At 42.4% G+C, this 14,328-nt stretch overlaps 1 protein-coding gene across 1 annotated transcript in view; it reads right to left on the reverse strand.

Annotated features, from left to right (window-relative positions):
• Nucleotides 1-11,154, reverse strand: part of LOC111673432 (vasorin-like) — a 30,765-nt gene extending 19,611 nt beyond the window's left edge. The window contains exon 1 of the mRNA XM_023431192.2: nucleotides 10,871-11,154. The gene's annotated coding sequence lies outside the window, so the exon portion shown is untranslated. The remainder of the gene's footprint in view (nucleotides 1-10,870) is intronic.
• Nucleotides 11,155-14,328: the final 3,174 nt, after the last annotated feature.

The following is a 14,328-nucleotide window of genomic DNA, read 5'->3' on the forward strand; positions in this document are numbered from 1 at the left end:
CACACACACACACAAACACACACACACACACACACACACACACACACCTTTCCAGACCTTTGAATAATGGCTGCAGTCAAATTTTAATGAGCAGGGAGTGAAGTGAAATCCAGAAGTGTCTGAACTGACCAACAGCCCAACTGAAACCCAACACAGTTCTGCTATGAGGCTGGGAAGTTGCTTCATCAGTCTTCTACCTCAATTCATCTAATATGTAATCTGTTCCAATGAGGGTAAGAGTCTGGTGTGTCTTGGCCTCGTCAGAGGTATGGAGCAACGTTCCTGCAGCTGACTGACCCTCTCACTGCTTGTCTTGGACTTGTGTTGGTCTGTCTGTGTTTATGAACTGTCTTGGTTTAGCTAGTGGCCAGCGCTAATGCATTGGTACAATAAAGAAATAAACACTGTCCTGTGTAGAACTTTAAGACCGACCCTGGCAAGTGTCAAGAGTACACACAATGTTTATTTAGTGCACCCTAAAATGAATAAACTCACAATAATTAGCAGAAGAGACACAATATTCACACAACGTTGTGTTCGACAGCCAATGACTCAAGAATACATACGTACTGTATCTCAGTCCAAGATCATAATAAAACTGTGGCCTTATTAATCACAGGCAGCCCATTTCTTACCTAACAAGTTTTACTGTTTATTTTCACAGCAGCATGTGTACAGCTAGTTGCTTGTTAGCAAGGAGTAAGCAAAGTGTGCAATATAGCATCCCATGTAGCTATTTGTAAGTTTTCTCTGTTGCCAAACGTTGTTTCTTGCTGGGAGCCGGTGGTGGAGACTGTCCCTTGACAACAGCTTTGACCATTGTTGCGTTTACAAGACAAAAGGTTATAATACCCCCTCTGAGCAGCGCTACTTCCTCAGGGCAGATTGGAGGGGCTAGCTTGTTAGCGCGCTAACTTCAGTAGAAGGAAAGATGCAATGGAGACAAAAACGTTGCTGTTGCTTTCCACCTCTGGAGACGGCTCTTGGTGAGTAAATGAATGAAGTTTGTTGCTGAACTTCTTGCTAACTGACCAAGCTGTGTATTATTTCAGTTTGAAAATGTCACCTTTTATACCTTCTCGCTTCATACTTTCCCTAATTGAATCTTTCTGATTTGTTGTCATTAACTTTAGTGGATGCTATCTGTGTTTGTTGCTTTTTTCTTTTTTTAAATAAACACCCAGTGATACGCATGCACACAAACACATACTTCCATTATTCACTCCTCTTGCTGCCAGTGTGCACTGAAGCTGCTGGTGCCTAACTCTTGATCCGCTTGCCATCTCTTTGAAGTGGCTTTCGCCTCTCATTTGTGAACAAGATGTCCAAATTAAAGATACCGCAGGCTCGCCCACAGCCGCAGTTTGCTACGCTGGGTTCAGTGGGCAGACTGATGTTTTATCTGAGACAGCACCGACTCAGACCAACAGCTAGTTATGAAGCTGGAGGGAGTGTTGATAAGTTGTAACGACGTTCTTGTCAACAGATAAAGCGGATTTGTTTCTTTTGCACTTTTTAGCATTATGCAAAGAACGTGACCGCACTAAAAGCTGTTTGTCTTATTCCTAAAAAGCTCTCCAACTCTGCTGACATGCCATGTGGGAACAATGAGGAAATAATCTGTGCCTCGTCTACTCAAAACAACTTTACAGTGTTCATTATAAACATTCACAACTGTTTAAAGCTGACAGAGCGTTCTTGTGGATATTGTTGCTCTGTATAATTATTCTCAGCTTTCGGCACATTTTAATATTTGTGTTCCTGTTTTCTTTCTACGTCAAAGAAAACACCCATGTCACCCAGAAACTATAAAATACATAGCTTTGCCTTTTTTTCACTGCAGTACGAGACAAAGCTGTTTAATTCACAGAAACACTCCCACTTCCATGATAGTTTTATTCTAATACTTTGTATTATATGGATCATTGACTCTGTCCCTTTGGTCTTTTTTCCCCCCATGATTTACTGGATGTTTTTAAGACTTCCATCAGTGGGCTTGTTGTTGCAGCAGTGGAGACAGATGTTGTCAGGCTCAGGAAATATATCACAGATATGTTTTGTGTGTCACAGCAAAATATGCAACAGTTGTCAGACTCTGCTTTTTCTTAATGACATGGAAACAAATACATCCAACAATATGTAATAAAATGTTTTTTATTATAGATACTTTAACTGCATTAAATCTTCATCTACATTAATCATAATGTCTTGGCAGTTATTTGCTGGAGCTGACCTCAAGTCTACTTTCAAAATGCCACACACCTTGCAAGATCTGTGATGTGGAAAGCCAAGTCGACTGTTGAAGACGTGACCTGAACCTGCTCTCATTACGATAAACAAGTGAGTAACAGTTGTGAATCTTGCACAAGCCCCTGCGTGCATGGTTGGATCTGTTTGTCTGTCTTTGGCCAAGTATTCAAGTATCATCAGACAGTCGGCCTTGAGCCAAGTGGAAACACGGTGAACCGCAGAACGCACTCGCCTGCGATGTGCTTGCCCCTCTGGGGTTGATTTTTTTTTTTTGTATTTCATTTGGATTGTATCTTTGACTCCTATTCAGCAGAATATCTGCATGTCTCTCTTTTGGCCTGTGTTTTTTCTGCTTCGTCAGTTTCTTGTCGCGGTCTGTAGTCTGACTGGTCCCCCCCTTTGACTCCTGACGTCTTAATCCCCTGCCAGCTGCAGCGAGGCCTCCAAGGACGACTCTGGTTGTGTGTGTGTGTGTGTGTGTGTGTGTGTGTGTGTGTGTGTGTGTGTTAGTGACAGAGAGAGGAGAAACTGTCTATGCAGGAATGAATGTGTGCAAGTGTACAGCATGGACAGTATTGTATTAAAGTTTGCTTTTTCTTGACACATAGAAATGTGTCTCTCTAAATTAGTGTGGATTAGTGAGTGTGCATGTCACTCATCCTCTTGCAGGAGTGAGATTATAAACACCGTGTCAGTTAAATAACAGGTTGCAGAGTGTAACAATACAACTGGGTATGGCAAGACTGAGGATACACACAAACACACACAAAAAAACATCCAGGAAATAGACTTGAGGCTGTTATTTCACAATAGAGTGATAATACCTGTTGTGCGTTTGACTTGTGGCCAAACTATAAATAAAGTTAATTGCGGTTTTCCTTGTTGAATTTGTTGAGGTAGTTGAAGCGTAGTGCCACACCTGCAGTCAAAGCTGTGATTTAGCTGTCGCTGATACACTTGTACTGTAGTGCTTTTGGTTCCTTTGCACATTGTGTCTCATCAAGAAATGAAGATAATAATCTGCAATCCATAATTTAAATTAATTTCATTCTCTGACCTCTACACTAATTAATATTCATTTAATTTGTCTGTGGTGAAGCAGCAGCTGCAGTTTTCTGGATCCTAGATCTTTTTATTTTGAGAAACCAACAGTGGAATAATCCCATCCTTCCACTGATATCCCTCCAGTCTTAATTTACTCCTACCAGATATTTCAATTAATTGCTAGACGTACACACCATTAAACTAAGAATGACTACAAAAACCAAACACCTCTAACCAGATCTTTAACCAATGAAGCAGCCCACAGTTCAGTACAGACGTCCACGATCTTTAAAAGTCCGACTGTAATTAATCACAAACATATCAGCGATGAGATAAATCGAGAAAGGATTATAAAGCGCTGGAGTGTTTAAGGCCCAGTCACACCAGCCTGTAAATCTGTAAATTCATTCCAATGAAATCGCACTAGATTCTCTCACGGAGATGAAGGAAATCTGCACAAAATTTCTGTTGCACAACTGTGTTCTGTTCACCAATAGAAAGCCGTGCCAGTTAAAATACAGGAGGGGTCCTTTGAATATATCATGGGAACCATTCAACTGACAGTTAGCCGCCTTGCTAGCTTGGAGAGCTTAAATTTCTTTCAGTAACTCTTTGCTGAAAGTTACAATCGTGAAAACAAAATGCTGAGGGGGAAATAAGCGGCTCACAACAGAGGAAACAAAAAAAACTAAAACCTTGGAGAGCTACTGTGAGTCACTACTCTGGCATGTCCCCAGCTTGCTAATGTCTTAGCAGTTAGCCCACTGGCTATAATAGTTGTCTAGCCCTGCAGGTAGCCCTTATATCACTAAGTTTCTGGAACCAGATATTCTGCCGAGACACACAGATTCATTTTGCTTTGAGCATAATTCCATGGAGGTTAATTAGGCAATTATGATATAGAGTAATTAGATTAGTTAGATTTAATTAGTCCTCAGATTAGTTCTCTGATGTGGTGACAGTCTCTTAGCTCATTAAAATCAATAGTTTCATGTGAAAACAAATGAACAGCAGCCCCCCCCCCCACACTTAATGTTTCCCCTCAGCGTTGGTTCATTCCACATTCTTCCCATAGTTACTCAGTCTGATACGTTTTGCTTGTTTTCTATGTTCACTCCCACAACTGTTATCCATTTTACAGCTACTATCAAAACATTTAAATCTGCTCATTACTCTTCTTTTTCCTCGATGCCAACGTCAAACCAGTGATTAAACCATATATACCCATCAAACTGTGGTTAATGTTTCAAGTGAACACCGACTGATTTACGGGTCAAAACATGTCTAGACATCTAGATTAATACTGGGCTAGACTTGTTTGTAAAGTGAAGTTTGTTGTTTCAACACAATTTTAACGATTTCTATGTGAAACTGGTCCTAGCTACATATTGAAATATTAAATAAAATATATATGGACTCTTTATATATGTATATCTGCATTAATATTACTGCAAAAATACATTTTTAAGTGCTGAAGGTAATAATAAAAAAAACCTCATGCATGTCAGACTTGAAAGGCAAACGCAGACTTGCAGTTGGACAAAAGCAGAATTTGAATGTCAACTCTACAACACAATGAGAGAAGAAGGGAACATGATACTACATGTGCACCTGAATGCAGACACACATGAGCACAAGACCCATTCCCCTGAACTCACACCTGAGGCAACTACGGCTCAGTGATCTCTCACGCGTCCTGACGCATACAATGTGCTACACACAGGCGCGAACTTCAGCGCACACGTCCGTGGTAACCAACACTGCCAGCTACCTCCTGTTTGTCAAATGGCATCTCTCTTCACCTGTTGTGGCTTGGAGTTGTTCAGAGCGTCACACGTCCAGACTTCAGTGCTTTGAAGTGATTTGAGGCCCTGCAGCCCCTAAGCCACTGTCTACTTCCAACCTGTGTGTGTGTGTGTGTGTGTGTGTGTGTGTGTGTGTGTGTGTGTGTGTGTGTAGGGGAATGAGGGCTGTTGAATGGGGATAAAAGGATATATGTGTAGACTGCTAGACTATGTGCCCTCGGGGGAAAAAAAGAGGTGAGTGAGGGCTCAGAAAAAGGGGGCTGGAAGGTGGGGTTCCCTAATCTACACACACACACACACACACACACACACACACCTCCCCTCAGGTATAACTACTGTCAGAGGATGAAGGGGGAGAGATGCGTTATCTTAAAATTAGGTGTCAAGTCTGAATATGACAGCTTTCTGTATATACAGGGTCGTGTTCAACACTCAGTTTGTTAAAGGACGTTTCTTTCTGACTATAGACACTGATTTTTTATCTTTAATCAGAAGATTTGATGTTTTATTCGGGGGCAGATTTCGGGAAGACTTGAGACCTCAGATTCAAAAAATGCCAATAATGTTTCCAAATGAATGACATCAGGCATGAGGTCTGGTAGATTAAATTCAACAAAGCCGTCTTTGACAGAATGAGAGCCTTTAAACTCTTCTCCAGTCTTTTTTGAGCCCCTCAAAGACTTTGTTGGAAGCTGGGCTGTCCAATATATTGAATTAATTCCATTAATTAATATGTAAAAGGTTTAAAAATTTCCTGGACTGTTGTGATTCCAGCTGACCTTCTAGCTGTGGCCATGTTGTCGTGAATCTACACATTCACAAGATTGAGAAAAGACAACACACTTACTGTCAGTTTAGTTCGTTGTAGGTGTCATCTCTAGTGATGGGTGAAGCCACAGGAATCCACTGAACAGAGTGTGAATTCTACTTTGTTTAGCCTGTCGCTAGCATAGCTAATGCTAGCTACCCAGCTGATTTACCCTCTGAGGACCACGAACACGTGAGCAAACTTTGGTGCCAATCACCCGAGTAGCTGTCGAGACATTTCACTGAATAAGTGACGACTGTGATTTGCTGGTGATGCTAGAGGAAAAGTCAGAGGATCTCCAAACTCATTAGAATAAATCCTCTTGGGATGTTGAATATGTGTAGTAACCTTCATGCCAATCCAGTTAATAGTTGTGACGATATTTCCCTCTGAACCAAAAACGTCAAGCTCACGGTGACCCCTGGATCACAGAAGTCAGTGGGATTCATCTTCTGGGGATCAAGAATGAGCAAAATTTCATGGTGATCAATCAATTGAGATATTTCAGTCGGGAACAAATTTGTAAAGATAAATCCAACACGCCACAACGAGTCTAAATATATATTATGTCCAAGATGTGAGATTCTTCATTAAGGGATACGAACTGAGAGAGGAGACTGCCGGTATCAGGTTATCAGAAGGTCGATCGTTGTTACAATCTCAGCTTCGTATTTCTGTAAATGGAAACCTGACCACAGATCTGCCGTAAGGAGGCATCTTTCCCTCCTGGTGTCTCCTGGTACCAAAGTGGAATGTTATGAGGAGTCTATATGTGTCACGCTCTTTACCTTCCTACTGAACCACCGTGTTTATACAACACACTGTGAGGATGAAGGGGGGGGGGTACTTAGAGACACGCTTCATGGGTTAGTAAAGGAGTAGCAACCCCTAAACCCTCCCTGGGGGGGTGGAAGGGGGAGGAGGTGGGGGTTGAGGTTCCCCCCTGGGTAAGCATGTTAAGTCTCAGCCCGTTGTAGGTTTGAGTGTAGCATTCCTGTGGTGTCAGGGAAGCTTGTAAGGATGTAACGTGAGCCTTTTCATGTCGCTGAAAACGAGACACCAAGTTTAGCAATATCCCAAATGCCATCTTTTTAAATACACGTATATTCAGCAAGTTTGTTGCATTAGGCAAGATTCACATGTTTACACGTGGTGCTGCAGTGCAGAGGAGTGTCCATTACCAGTAACTTGAAACTGTAGTGTCTGATAAAATATTGAGGCACTGGTGGTCAATCAATAACTTGACACCTCTACTGCTTTGATTAGGTTTCGATAGCCAATAATTAATAACTGCAGTGACTTTATCGAGTTCTGGTTCTTCTCTCTGCACATCAGACAAAACAAGCAAATCACAGATGTCACCTTGGGGTCTAGATAACTGTGATTGACATTTATTTTACTCATGAGATTAAATCAGTAATGGAACTGATCATAGTTACGCCTAGACACATCGAAGGTTACTTGATTTAGATGAATAGGTCTGGAAAGTTTGGAAAAATGTATTATTCAAATGCCTGAGCAAAAGTGGAGCAAACTAGGGGAACGAACTATCATCAGCACAGATGATCAAAACAGCTTGTTACTGTAAATGGTTTCAGTATGTCTGCAGAGCTCCAGGTACGCCTGTTCACGAGAGGGAAATCAGCCCTGAGCAGAATAATGACTGAACTGAGCAGAATGATTTATCAGCAGTCAGAGGCTTGATGCTGGACGTCCGCTCCATCTGCGTGGTCCCCGCTTCCTTAAGCGTTCCCAAATGAGCCGACAAGCTGCTCAGGCCACCCCATGTACACATCTGCAGAACAGCGAGAGGAGGGAGATTTCTCCCGCCTCTTTTTTAATGTGCACTTGAATTTTGTGCTTTGGAGCTAAATGTAGGAAACATCATGAAAAAAAAGAAAAGTGATTTCCAGTTGAGCTGAGGGAGAGATATCGCGATGTGTAGCGGCATTTGATACTCTCTGCCACAGTGTCATTCTTGATGCTACCACTGGAGGGTGCTAAAGTAAGAAATGTTCAAATCTGACACATACTGACTTTAAATGTTGTTAATGGACCCACTTCACCATGTTACACCTGCACAGATGCACCACTCACATATCGATGCCATTCACTGCTACATGCCTCTACTTCTTCAAATATGCCACAGACAACTAAACTAAATACCATTAATTCCATATTAATAGTGGTTACCAGATAGTTTCATTGCAGCTTATGGAAGTACGTTGAAATTTGCCTTTTCTTTTGCCAAATTTTGTGAAATTTGCAAAAGATTTGTGCAAACACACCTGAAAGACAAGGGACCAAATCTGCAACACAATTAACGAAGCAGTGTGCCCTTCAGTGGAGCAGAAGTAGAGGTGTGGAGGTTTTAACTAACCATCACATTTTCTTTTTTAAAACCATGACCACAATTTTTCTCTAACCCTAACCAAGTGTTTTAGTTGTCTAACCATAGTTTATTTGAAATAAATACACACATGGTCTTTCTTTAACCTCAACCATACTGTAGTAGCAATGCACAGATATTGTAAGAGGATATCAAGTAACGTTTAAGTATCACTGAATGTAACGAAGGCGTCCGGTATCACTGTGCTGTCTGGTGACGGGTTTGGGTATCACAAGGATTTGAGTGAGTGTGACACTCTGTTCCACATAAAAGAGAAATCCAGAGAAAATATTAAGGCAGCAGAAAAGCAAGATGGAAAACAGATCAAACAGAGACGAGAACAAGGGAGCAGGAGGGTGAGGCTGGAAACGAGCCGCTCCGCAGTGGTAAAAAATGTCACGCCTGCACATGTCAAACACTGTGGACGCGACAGTCGAGACAACAAGTGTCTGAAAATGAGAACAGGCAGTTTTTGTCATTTTTATTTCCTTATAAAAATATATACAGGAAGTGGTACAGTGACCGAAATCTGACCTGGAGGGTGTGTGTGTGTGTGTGTGTGTGTGTGTGTGTGTGTGTGTGTGTGTGTGTGTGTGTGTGTGTGTGTGTGTCATCAGAGCACCACAGGGCACACTTAAATCCCACTAAGAGGAGGGGCTTTTAGTTGGTGCGGTTGATAACAACTGAAATTTTATCCTCTCTCTCTCTAACACACACACACACACACACACACACACACACACACACACACACACTATCCAATCCATGTCTCAATCCTCTTCACCTTGTACCTCTTAACTTCCTTCATGGGGTTATTAACTCCCTGATTGGGGGAGCTTTCCTTTGGGGTCCCCTCTATTTAGTTGTCATGGTGGCATGACCTGAACACTTATTAGCTGACCCTTGGGATTAGTCCAAGCTGGAAACGGGGGGGAGTCGGGGTTAAGCCTTCACCTCGAGGTGCTCGCTGCAGCATCTCACAGAAACCTTAATTAAATTGCTGAGACACCGAGTCAGGAATGTTTGCTTTGCTCTCCCGTACGTACTCCGGTCCATCCCTCTTTCTCCACCTTTCTTTGCTTTTCCCATACTCATACTCCACGCTGGGTTTGTTTTCCTGCCCACTCACCAACCAGAACTGATTTGGAAAAAACTCTGTTATACCCAAACTCCTCGTAGAGCTCTCTGACAGTGAAGACCGAGATTAGAGACGGCAGACCCTGGTCTCTCTGAACAACTCACTCCTACTTGTTTATATTACCAATATATCAGCATGAAGTGCAGCTTCATTAAGTCTATATCACTAAGATACGTTTTTTTTCTTTCTTTTTACATTTAATATGATGTTAAAGATGATTTTGTTTTCTTATACTGTATTCTCTGGTCCAAAAGTTAAACTTCACTTTCATTTACAGTGATGTAAAAGTTTTTCAAAGTGCAAAGAATGTTCACCTTGGAGAAGCTGTAGGCACCTGATGTTTAACATTGTTACTCAAACAACTAATCAACCAGTTGACTAATTGTTGCAGCTCCTCTCTGAACAACTCAACCATGCATTACAAACTCCTACCTAACCTGTTGCTCATGTAATGTTTCACCATGACGTGCAGCCTTTTAGAAAGTTAAATGTATGTGACCTGAAGATGATTTTGTTTTCTCTTTTAATGCTCAAAGCAACAACTTGCTTGTTTGGTCAGATTCTCAGTCCAAAACCCAAGAGAATTTCATTTGCTGCGATATACAGGTACAAGACAAGCAGCAGCTGGAACAGAATTCAATGCGACAGACAATTAATAAGATCTATTTCATAATGCAAATAAAAACACATGAATCGACGCCACAGCAAAACCCCATAAATGTATCCCTCTTAACCCACAGACAGCCTGTATGTCCCAACGTGAATAAGGTGATCTGTCTGTGGGGCTCGCACAGATTAAAGTCTCCCACCCGGGGTGACAACAAACAGCCAGGAGGGAGAGAGACCGTGGAGGGGCAGATAACGACCTCGAATCAGATACATTCGCCACAAACACGGTGTGGAGCAACGACAGCGATAAGAGCTAATCCAGTTTCCACATATCTGTGCAGGAAACACTCCTCCTCCTCCTCCTCCTCTCCTCCACAGCGTCTCTCCTGTCCCTGCGTCCCTCTCTCGGCTCCTCCGGCCGGCAGATCCTGACCCGAGATAGTGACCCGTGCGCCGGGGAGAGGAATGCGTGGACGCGCTGACAAAGTCAGTGGATCCACAAGAGAAGCTTTCACGTGTGAACCGGGCTGGGTGAAGGGCGCAACGGGGAGCTGAGGCTGGATCAATTATCAGAGCCTCTGAGAGCGTCAAAGTTTACAGAATAACTGATTAGCTGTGTGCCTCTAATCGATATCACAGCGTCTAAAAGAGCTCATACATGAGCGGGCTCAGTCATCTGAAAGGTGATAAGATCGCATTAATCTCCACTGAGGAGGAGAAGGAGTTGTTGTGCTGTTCAGTCATTCGCACTGTGCACAGAAAAACACACACTGCCAGTTTTTAAAATCACAATAACAGTGAGAGGCAGAGGCGCAGGAGGAACTTACCTTGGCAAAGTAATCCAAAGTTCGCCGGAATGCGCTCGAGCTGCTTCTACCCAAACTTTTTTATCCACTTTATCCGCGTGTCTCTCGATGCAAAACCCGAAACTGTTAAAGAAAAAAACAAAACCCGTCTTGTTGTACCGCAGCGGAGTTACCGTCCACACACAGTTCAAACGCAAAGGTGTATCACTGCAGCGCGCTCCGCTCCGCTCAGTCTGTCAGAGTAAGAGACCGAGGTCCGCCGGCGTTCAGGGGCGCACACACTCTTTCAACAATAGCGCTCATTGAAGTGAAGGAGGCGAGCACTTAAACAAGCTGGAGAAGTGGGCGGTTCCGTGTGGAGCCGGAGCGCGCGCAGTCGGGGCGCGTCCCCGACACTGACTGCACCTGCAAAAGATATCCACAGAAAGATGGTTTATTCTCCCTGTCAGAGCTGTGGAGGATGTGAAGTCTGCAGATTGCACGTGCGTCTGCATAATCAAATTTACAACTTTATGTCATTGCATTAAATCTAATGTAATGTCACTGTATTTTTTTTCTGTCTCCCTAGATCTTTGAAGTGGTTTAACTTTCTCTGCAGCAGTCTGTGTACTCTGAGCCACTCTGAGGATTTGATCTGGTTGAGGGATTCCTGTTCTGTTGAACAACACTTCATCAGTGTGTTCATACCTGCAGCTCATTATGGAGTGAACCTCCTTAAAGCTGCATTAACTGGTTTTGTTTGACCGCTCGATGGCGGTGCAACAAACTGTAAACACAGTTTTGATACATCTCCTTATAAAGTTGTCATGGTGCACTGTTTACCAAACAGTTGCCGGCGATGTGCGGCTGTGTCCCGGGGGGGTAGAGCAGGTCGGCCAAATAACCGGGAAGGTCGGTGGTGTCACAGTGTGTCTGTATCTGTGTCTGAATTGGTAGAAAAGCGTCGTGTGTAGGGAAAAACACAGAATGAATGTGTGTGTAGATGAGCGAATGTCTCTTCCACCGGAAAGCGATTTGAGTTGTTCATAAGAGTGGAATATAAGTGCGGTCCATTTATCATTTGTTTAACGGAAAGCATGTATTTGGAGCTGTGTTTCTGGTTCCCCGGTGAATGTAAAGTTCATATTCAGCCAATCCGTGGTCAAGTCTCCACTAACCCTTAAGGGAAACATCTGCCTGTTTAGCTGCTAAATGCTCCACTATGTTCATCAGCTCACTCGTGAGAGCAGTGAGAACAAAAACATACATGTTGCAGTTTTATGCGGCATAAAACCCAAATGATGAGCTAAAAGATGATAAAATGCCTCCACAGAGGTGAGGGAAGCTGCAAAGTCAGGTGGTAATTCTTTCACATTACTCATAGTCATTTGATCTCTTTGTGTTATTAAAAACATTGGTCAGAGCAGCTTTAATTTTTGGCTTGTTTTGCCAGGTGAGAACACGCTAACTCAAATAATACCAGTTAAATGATGCCTGAAAATGCAATGGGAAATTTGTTGGAAGTGAGTTTTCAATTTTTAACCAACTGCAGGAAATGACCTTAGAACACAAGGGTTTATGGGTATGAGGAGAAGTGTGTTGACGTCCGAGAACCAGTAGTTCTATTACACTTGGAAACGTGAACACAACAAAAATTAAGCTTCATTTCATTCTTCATTCTTAACAAGAAACACCAAGGAAGATCAATTACAGCAAATAACAGACGTTAAGTTACAAGGAAGTGACTCAGATTTGTTTTCAACCCTGCTGCTACGGCCAAAACGTCCAAATGATTGAAAGAGTACAACAAGAAAATCAGTCCAGCTCCGGTGAACCAAATGATCCAGATGTTAAAAGACTGAATAAAACAGTAAGAGTAGGAAATGTTCTGTAGACGTGATACTGAGTTTCCAGATTAATCCTGAGGCTCTGCAACGACGACAGACTGCAGTTACTGTTCTCCTCTTTTTCTCATCACTTCACTGTTGTGATAAAGTACTAAAAAGCCACAGCTTCAATCCCCATGTTGAGTCAGTGTTTCCTGTTAGGTTGATTTCATAAACATTAAACTGAACTTGCTCACTCATTCATTCAAATGCCCTGAATACAGAGGCCATGGCATGAACAGCAAACATCACTGATGATCAAACTACAGGAGGAAAATATGCTGCTGATGCTTTTTGTTTTTCACCTGCTTTGCTCTTCTGAAAACTCCCGTGTCGCCAAAGTTCACCCACCTATTACATTTCTTTTTATTTACAGCTCCCCAAGTTTGCGTTTCCATTTTAAGCCTGTGTATTTATACACAGTCTTGGGAAAGTTAGTGTACTTCCACCACTAACCAAATACTTCCGTTTGTCACCTAAGCTGTAAATGAGCTGTGGACGGAGATACTAAATTAAAAACGCAGGGCTGTGCTGCGTGCACGGGAACACGCTGAAACCTGAAACTCTTGTCGTTTTCACCAGCACCAGCAGCCCGGCGAAATGCGTGCGCTGACGCTGAAGCATGTCCACCGGTGTCACCCACACGTACAAACACAGGAAAAACAACACACACATCTAAATATATAGTAAATACATATGTAATACCTGTACACACATGTGCAGCCACATGTACAAAGATGCCTCTGACACACACACACACACACACACACACACACACACACATAAACACACTGACATCTGAGAGTCTAAAGTGAGGCGGTCAGTCAGACAAGCCGGGACTTGCATGAGCGATGTCCAGATGAAATCCTGTTTCCATCAACATGACTCACACACAATAAAAACACTGAGGAATTTGTTCAGTTAGCCAAATGTGATTTGTCTGATTTTGGTAAAAAAAAAATATATAATAAGAATTTAAAAAATTACTTTGGGACTGTTTTAACTAAAATGTTAAACTGGACATGAACCAGAAGCATCACGAGCAAAGCCAATCCTTTTTTCCTCTGTGTGTTTTCTTTCTTTGAATGCAGCATGAAGAAAATAACAGCAAATGGAGTCAGTTATTAACCACATGACCTTATTAGTACATTTAACAGTGTAATGGTTTGAATCTGAGGGTGAGAATTTGATTAATCGCATATTTAGACCAGGAAGTACTTCATGACTAAAGTTGTTACACAACCACACAACAGACAGAAGCAGCAATCTGATTGGTCCAACATTTACTAATCTGTTTAGTATCAATGTATTAGCAACTTGCCAAATACATGAATCAACATTATGTCCTAATGAAAACATACTCTTCCTACTAATTATATTTGCTGCTGCAGTTCAGTTGTACATAGATGCAGGAGACAGGGCTGCAGGCGAAGCACAGCATTGGTCCAGGCAGAGTTGTATTGGCCAATCGGCATCAGTTGTCTCATATATGCTTCACGATCATTAGCTCATTCAGTGATGCGCAGCTAGTAAACATCCAATCATATTCATGCTGATGTACGAAGCAGACGTTATAACCTGACACTCATCACTGTTACTCCTACCTTCGTGCCC

The sequence above is a fragment of the Seriola lalandi genome, unplaced genomic scaffold, assembly GCF_002814215.2.
Source record: "Seriola lalandi dorsalis isolate HSWRI2012SDOR001 ecotype SW California unplaced genomic scaffold, Sedor1 jcf7180002054918, whole genome shotgun sequence".
NCBI lineage: Eukaryota > Metazoa > Chordata > Actinopteri > Carangiformes > Carangidae > Seriola > Seriola lalandi.